The following is a 6,946-nucleotide window of genomic DNA, read 5'->3' on the forward strand; positions in this document are numbered from 1 at the left end:
ATATGTGGTTCTTTTCCATTTTCTTATTTATATGATGGATTACGTTGAATGTTTTTCTGATTTTGAACCATCCTTGCATCCCTTTTATGATACACACTTGGTCATAAGGTTTCTTTTTTGTTTTTTGTTTTGATGTGCTGTTCGATTTTCATGGATAGTATTTTGTTGAGAATTTTTGCATCTATGTTCATGAGGGATATTGGTCTACAGTTTTCTTTTCTAATGATTTCCTTCCCTGGTTTTAGTATGAGGGTTGTGCTTCTTCATAAAAAATATTATGGAGTTTTCCATCCTCTTCTATATTCTGGAATAATTTGAGTAGAATTGGTGACAGTTCTTCCCTGAATGCTTGGTAGAACTCACCCATGAAGCCATCTGGGCCTGGACTTATGTTGGTTGGGAGATTTTTGATGACCTGATCAGTTTCTTCTTATGTTATAGGTTTGTTCAAGTTTTCTACTTCATTCTGAGTAAGTTTAGGTAGGTCATGATTTTCTAGAAATATATCCATCTCATCTAAGTTATTGAATTTGTTGGAATGCAACTCTTCATAGTATTCTGTTAATATCTTTTGGATTTTGTTTGGTTCAGTTGTGACTTCACCCATGTGGTTTCTAATGTGAGTTATTTCTGTCATCTCCCTCTTTCTTTTGTTAGTGTTGCCAATGGTTTGTCAATTTTATTAATCCTTTCAAAGAACTAGCTTCTTGTCCTGTTGATTTTTTTCTATAGATTTTCGGTTTCCATCTCGTTTATTTCTGGTCTTATCTTTATTATTTCCTTTCTTTTGGTGACTGTAGTTTCCCTCTACTGGTCTGCTTCTAATTGTTAAAGATACTGTGTTAATGTGTTGATTTTGGTTCTTTCTTCTTTTTGGATGTGCACATTTATTGCAATAAATTGTCCTCTCAGCACGGCTTTCATCGTGTCCCAAAGATTGTTATGTTGTGTTTTGATTCTCATTTGTTTCTACGAAATTTGTGAATTCACATTTAATTTCTTCTTTTACCCAGTCACTTTTCAGCAGGGTGTTGTTCAGTTTCCACAAATTTGACTTTATTGCCTTGGTCTTTTATTGTTGATTTCTAGTTTTATAGCAGCCTTCAATCACCTAGACTTTGGTTTAGGTTGGTGGCAAATGGTCAGTGAGTGGGTATTGTCCAGTTGTGATGCAAGTAAAACTGGTGCCCAATAATGGACAAGGAGAGGGCCTGAGTATTGCCAAACAGAAATTAGGGCTTGCCCCCTATGACTGTGGTCAATCCCAGAGATGGGGAGAGAGCCAATCCAGGCTTTATTAGCAGAAATCCAGCAGTCTGGAGGACAGAGACGTTCATTTCTCAAGAAAGTCCTGTCCATTATGAAGAGTGGGCACATTATATAGGGCAAGTTACATTTGGATGTACACTTACTCTATTTTAACATCAAGATAGCATTTTTGGAAAAAGAAACAACAAAGCAATGAATTTCCTCAAGGCATGGAGGAAATAGAATCTCCACTGAGTAACATTCAATCTGTCTGGGTGGAGCTGATGAAAGGAGATAGAGATAGGTCTTTAGTGGTACAATAGTGAATAATTGCTATCAAGACTGATTATGAGGGTGGGAAATGTAAAGGTAGACATTTTGTAGCAAAACTAGAGGAGTGATTGACCTTGCAGTCCAGGAGTAGAGGACTGATTGTAAGGGCTGGATATGTAAAGGTAGATGTTTTGTGACAAAGGGAGGGGAGTGATTAACTTTGTAGTCTAGGAGTTGAGGTTCCTTGGGTTATCAAGGGAGAAGAGTGGAAGATCGGGACCCTAACCCAGAGTGGCAGTGACTCCAGAGATGGAGGCAGAGACAATGAGGTGGAGACATGGAGAGGCTGGGGACTCTAGACCCAGAGAGAGAGAGGGGCTGTTTGCTGAGGACCAGGGGACAGGCTTACGGGATATATATACCCTTTGGTTGGTTGATGATGCATGGAGGGGATTGTAACCATGGCAATGAAATGATGTAAGATAGGATGAACGTAAAGCTAATCTTTTCCCTTGTAAACTATCACAAAATTTACAATAAAACATTTAAAAAATAATTAATAAAAAATACAAACCAGATTCTGAAGACTTAGTAGAAAAAGTATGTAAAATATCCCAATAATTTTATATTGACTATATGTTGAAATGATACTATCTGGATGTATTGTGTTAAATAAAATGTATTAAAATTTTTAAAAATTAATAAACTTCCTCAAATATTCTACCTTTAGGAAAAGGGAAACAATCAAGAAATCATCCTCAAACATTCCACGTTTTAGGATCCAAGCTGTTTAGTTTTGAGATAAGTATCTGGGTGAACTTAAGCACATCCTGTTCTTCTTCCAGGACCATGAGGTCATCTTGACTAAGTTTTAAACTAACTTCCTCATTTTCAGGGTCTTCCTTTATCAAGACCTAATACCTAAACCAACTCCATTTTGTTTAGGTCAGTAGATCCACGCTATCCTGAGTGCCCAGGACTTTCAAGACTGTGTGGTCAGACTTTCCTCAGACTGTTCTCATTGGTCCCAATAACTGCTGACCCACTGGAGGCCTTAAGGATTGAGGTCCAGCAAGATGTCCTCCTGAGTCTTTACTCAATAGGATTATGGTCTGGTTAGAAAGAGAAGGAATTTATGTTACATAACAAAATTATAGGCATATACACAGAGTCTAGGAGTCCTGGTGTGACACTATAAGATATGCACTGGACTGCTAAACACAAAGTCAGTGGCTCAAACCTATCAGACACTCCTCAGAAACCCTATATAGATTTGCTATGAGTTGCAACTAACTCAACAGCTTCTATCTGAGAGACTGGTGATTTGAACCCTAGTAGCATAGAGGTTACGAATCGGGGTGCTAACCTCAGGGTCAGCAGTTTGAAACTACCACCAGTTCTATAGGAGAAAGATGAGGCTTTCTGCTCCCGTAAAGATTTACAGCCTCAGAAACCCTATACAGGGTGGCTATGAATCAGAATCAACTCCACAGCACATGACAACAACAACAACAACAGTATTCCTTAGTTCTGGTGTGGTGCTGTGGGTTAATGCGCCAGACTGCAAAACCATCTGAACTTCAAGGTCAGTGGTTCAAGACCACCAACTGCTCCTTGTAAATCTTGCACAGGGTCATTATGGGTCAGAACAGACTCGACGGCATTAACAATAACAACAACAAGTATTATTGACATTAAATAATCTGTTGATCTGCTTCTGTAAAGATTATAGCCCCCCAAAAAAAATCCTCAAAAGTAGCTCTACTCTGTCACATGGGAACTGGTGTAAATCCAGAACAACTAGATAACAATCACAACAACAACAACACATATTCTGTATATGTTACTATTGTTTTTGTTAAGGGCTATGGAGTCACATCCAAGTCATAGTAACCCTGTATAGGGTTTCCAAGGAGCAGCTGGTAGGTTTGAACCCCAAACTTGCAGATAGCAATCCAGTGCTTATCACTTCATATGGCCCTTGGATATACGGTATGTTATATATACTATACAAGTCCCTGGAAAAAAAAGTCCATGATCTTTTATTACACTTTCCTAGGAACTTTACAAAATACACTCATTTATAAATATAATGAATGAATAAATCTACTTATATATACATGGTTATAAATCTGATTGTTGGTAGGATGCATGATTTTAAGTTTTGATAAATTGAACATGAACAAGAACATTTAAACCTTTCTATGAACTTAACCAGTACAGGACCAGAAACTCAGGTAAAAATTAAGGAATCAGGGGAGGAACTAACCACCAGGGTTCTGCTGGGCATGAGCAGTGATGTCCCCATTGCTGAGGACTCTGAGTGACTGAGGGGGTGCTAGGGGAGCAACACAGCACAACAGCAGATACCTGAGACATGTAGGAGACCTGGACCTTGAGTGCAAAAGTGTTTCTCTCCAGAGCTCAGTCCCAAAGGCAGTCCCTCCCAGGTGCCAATTGTGGAATAAAAGTAGCCTAAGGTCTTCTGTAACCATTGTGGTCACAGGACAAAACCCCCTATTGCCTGTCCAGAGCCTCACCTCTGACCTGGAAGTGGGGTGGACTTTGCCCAGCTTGCATTTGCTCTACTTGATTGCTAGGATTCTTTGTTCAGAATGGAACTTGTCTGCCCCCTATTGCAAACTTGAGGATATTTCCAATTTTGCTTCAGGGCTTATCAACAATGATGCATTCACTTGTACTTACCAAGTGGAGTCAGAACAATGAGCTTAGCCAGGATGTGTGAGAAAAACATCAGTGTGTGAAATCAAGTTAGATTGTTGTAGTTGTTAAGGATCTTCAAATAGGTTTTGACTCATAGTGACCCAGCAAAGGTTTCCCAGGGTATAATTCTTTGTGAGAACAGAAAGCCTCATCTTTCTCCTGAGGAACAACTGGTGGGCTTGAACAGCTGGCCTTGGCTCCATAGTCCAATGTTTACCCTATAGAGGCACTATGGTCTTCAAGATGCATTGGCGTGTATAACTTCAATATACTGCAACCATTGCTTCCATGACTTAGAAAAGAGGTTCTACAATTGTTCCTGTAAAGAAGGTGGCAATGTGTTTGAGGAATAGACTGTATACAATTCTCAATTGTGGTCTCCATGCCCACAAGGGGCCCTCCTGACTTTGATCTCTGCTCAGAGGATAGGGAAGGGTCCTGGGGAAGAAGGTCATGGTACAGGGATTGTGGATAAGGCAGGATTTGTAACCACAGAGTATGCAGTGCATAATTTCCATCACTCAGCACATGGGCTGCTCCTAACCCAGTGACATGACACAGAAGACCCACTCAAATCTGTGAGGCTCCCATGTTGATAAAAGGACAGACAACATCACTCTACTTTGCCTAGTATTTCTAGGATCAGGCTTTTGCCTGTTTATTGTGGGCTTTGTCTGCCATCTAATGGCCCATTTGTTGCATAGCAACTTAGAGGATTTTAGATGCTGGATCTCAGTGAGTCTTCACTGTGAGTCTTCTCATCAATATTCCAAGTACAATTATATTCATCAAAACACTAGATTCTTTAGGGAGCACAAAATGACTCTTGCATTATATCAACCAGTAGACTAACTGAGGACAAAAGACTATCGCATGGTCGGGAATTCAAAAAAGATTTTGATCTCAAGAGAATTAAGTTTCTGTAACCCAGATGAAATGCCAGAGATGAAGTTGTGAAAAAGATTGGTGACCATGAGCTTAACCTGCAGGAAAAGAGGTGAGGAGGGAAGTGTGGGGAAGAGCTCCTCGTTTTCATCTGATGTTCAGCCTCATGGCTCTCATCCCAGAAACCCTTGCAGAATTGTCTCTGAGAAACACCACAGTTGATCACCAGGATTACCCAGATTACTAGACCAACAGCAGTTGAGGTTTGTCCTCTGATTTATAACACTGTTGGTTGATCCATGACCAATAGAATTTTCATCAATTATGATGTCAATCCAAACCAATATCACCTCTGTGATGGGAACAGGATACAGGAGTGAAGGTTTCCATCGCATCCCCATTAACTTGTTCATTTGGATGATGCAAAAACAAACAAGCAGATGGATCTTGGAGATTGAAAGGATTATCATAAACTTCACCAGGTGGTGACACCAATTGCAGCTCCTATTCCAGATGTGGTGCCATGGCTTGAGCAAATTAATACATCTGCAATCACTTGTTAGTGGCACTAGTTTTGAACTCCAAGACTATGGGCAGTACTTTTGGTTTACAATTTTCATAGGTAAGGCGAGTTCTACTGTCTTCTACTTGGTTTATTCCACCTTAAATATCATTCCACTTCAAATGTCAAAGGCTGGATATGGGAGTTATGCCATTTGTTGTCTATTACAATTATGTATTCTGAAACTAGGGAAATCTCAAAAGAATGGATTTGGGTATTTCATACGAGGGTCAATGGGTCCAACCTAATAAATCCACTCTAACAGAACAATTTTCATAAGCCTTCTTATTTAATATATACCAATGCAGGTCTGACACTTCAACTAGATTGAATGTGGGCCACCGCTAAACCCATGATTCTGTGAACTAAACAAATGAACTATCAGATACTTTCCTAACCTCTGAACCTCTGAAGTCAAAACATTGAATGAAGATTATGTACTTATTGGGCCAATCTAAATAAACTCGGATCCAACATTATGTTCCTTACACCATTAACCCGCATCTTAAATAGCCATTCCCATACATAGCCTTGTGTTTCTGTTTGCTATATTAGAAAGATCAAGCAATTATATTTTACTGGAGGAGATACACTACAGCAAAATATATTTGTTTATGTTTATTTATATGATCCCAGTATTTTAGTGTAGTCTATCTCCTCCAGGTAGTACTGGTGTGGTGCTGTAGGATAAGAACTCAAGCACAAGGTCAGTTTCAACAGCAAGGTTAGTGGTTCAAATGCACCAATTCACCAGCCGCTCCTGAGACACCCTAGACAAGGATGCTATTGGTCAGAACTGATTTGACAGAACTTAAGAACAACAACAAACCTCCTCCAGAGAAATACTTTGTACTTGACATTTTGAGGCTTGTTGGGACTTAATTATAGGTGTAGAAGGAAAAGTGGGTGGTAGTACTGGGTCTCGGGAGCATTCATGTCTTTTATGACATCTACCTCCAGTGATGTCCCATGCAGTGTCACAGACACTGCCCTTGGTGACATCTCAAATACTGACAAGAAGGTACAAGGGATAGTGGTTTTACTAGGGAGGCAGCTTACCAGACAAATATGGAGTGATCTCTACAGATGGGTGTAAGAGAACTGACTCTGTTGGAAGAATTGATTCAATAGAATTGAAGGGACTCTATCCCCAGCTTCCTGATTATCTGCCCATATGTCCCCATCCCAAGTTTCAGGATCCCACTTTTCCCAATCAATGCCCTCACTTACACTTATGACTCTTGATTTGGTTTT

This window comes from Chrysochloris asiatica, unplaced genomic scaffold (genome assembly GCF_000296735.1).
Source record: "Chrysochloris asiatica unplaced genomic scaffold, ChrAsi1.0 scaffold00482, whole genome shotgun sequence".
Classification (NCBI taxonomy): domain Eukaryota; kingdom Metazoa; phylum Chordata; class Mammalia; order Afrosoricida; family Chrysochloridae; genus Chrysochloris; species Chrysochloris asiatica.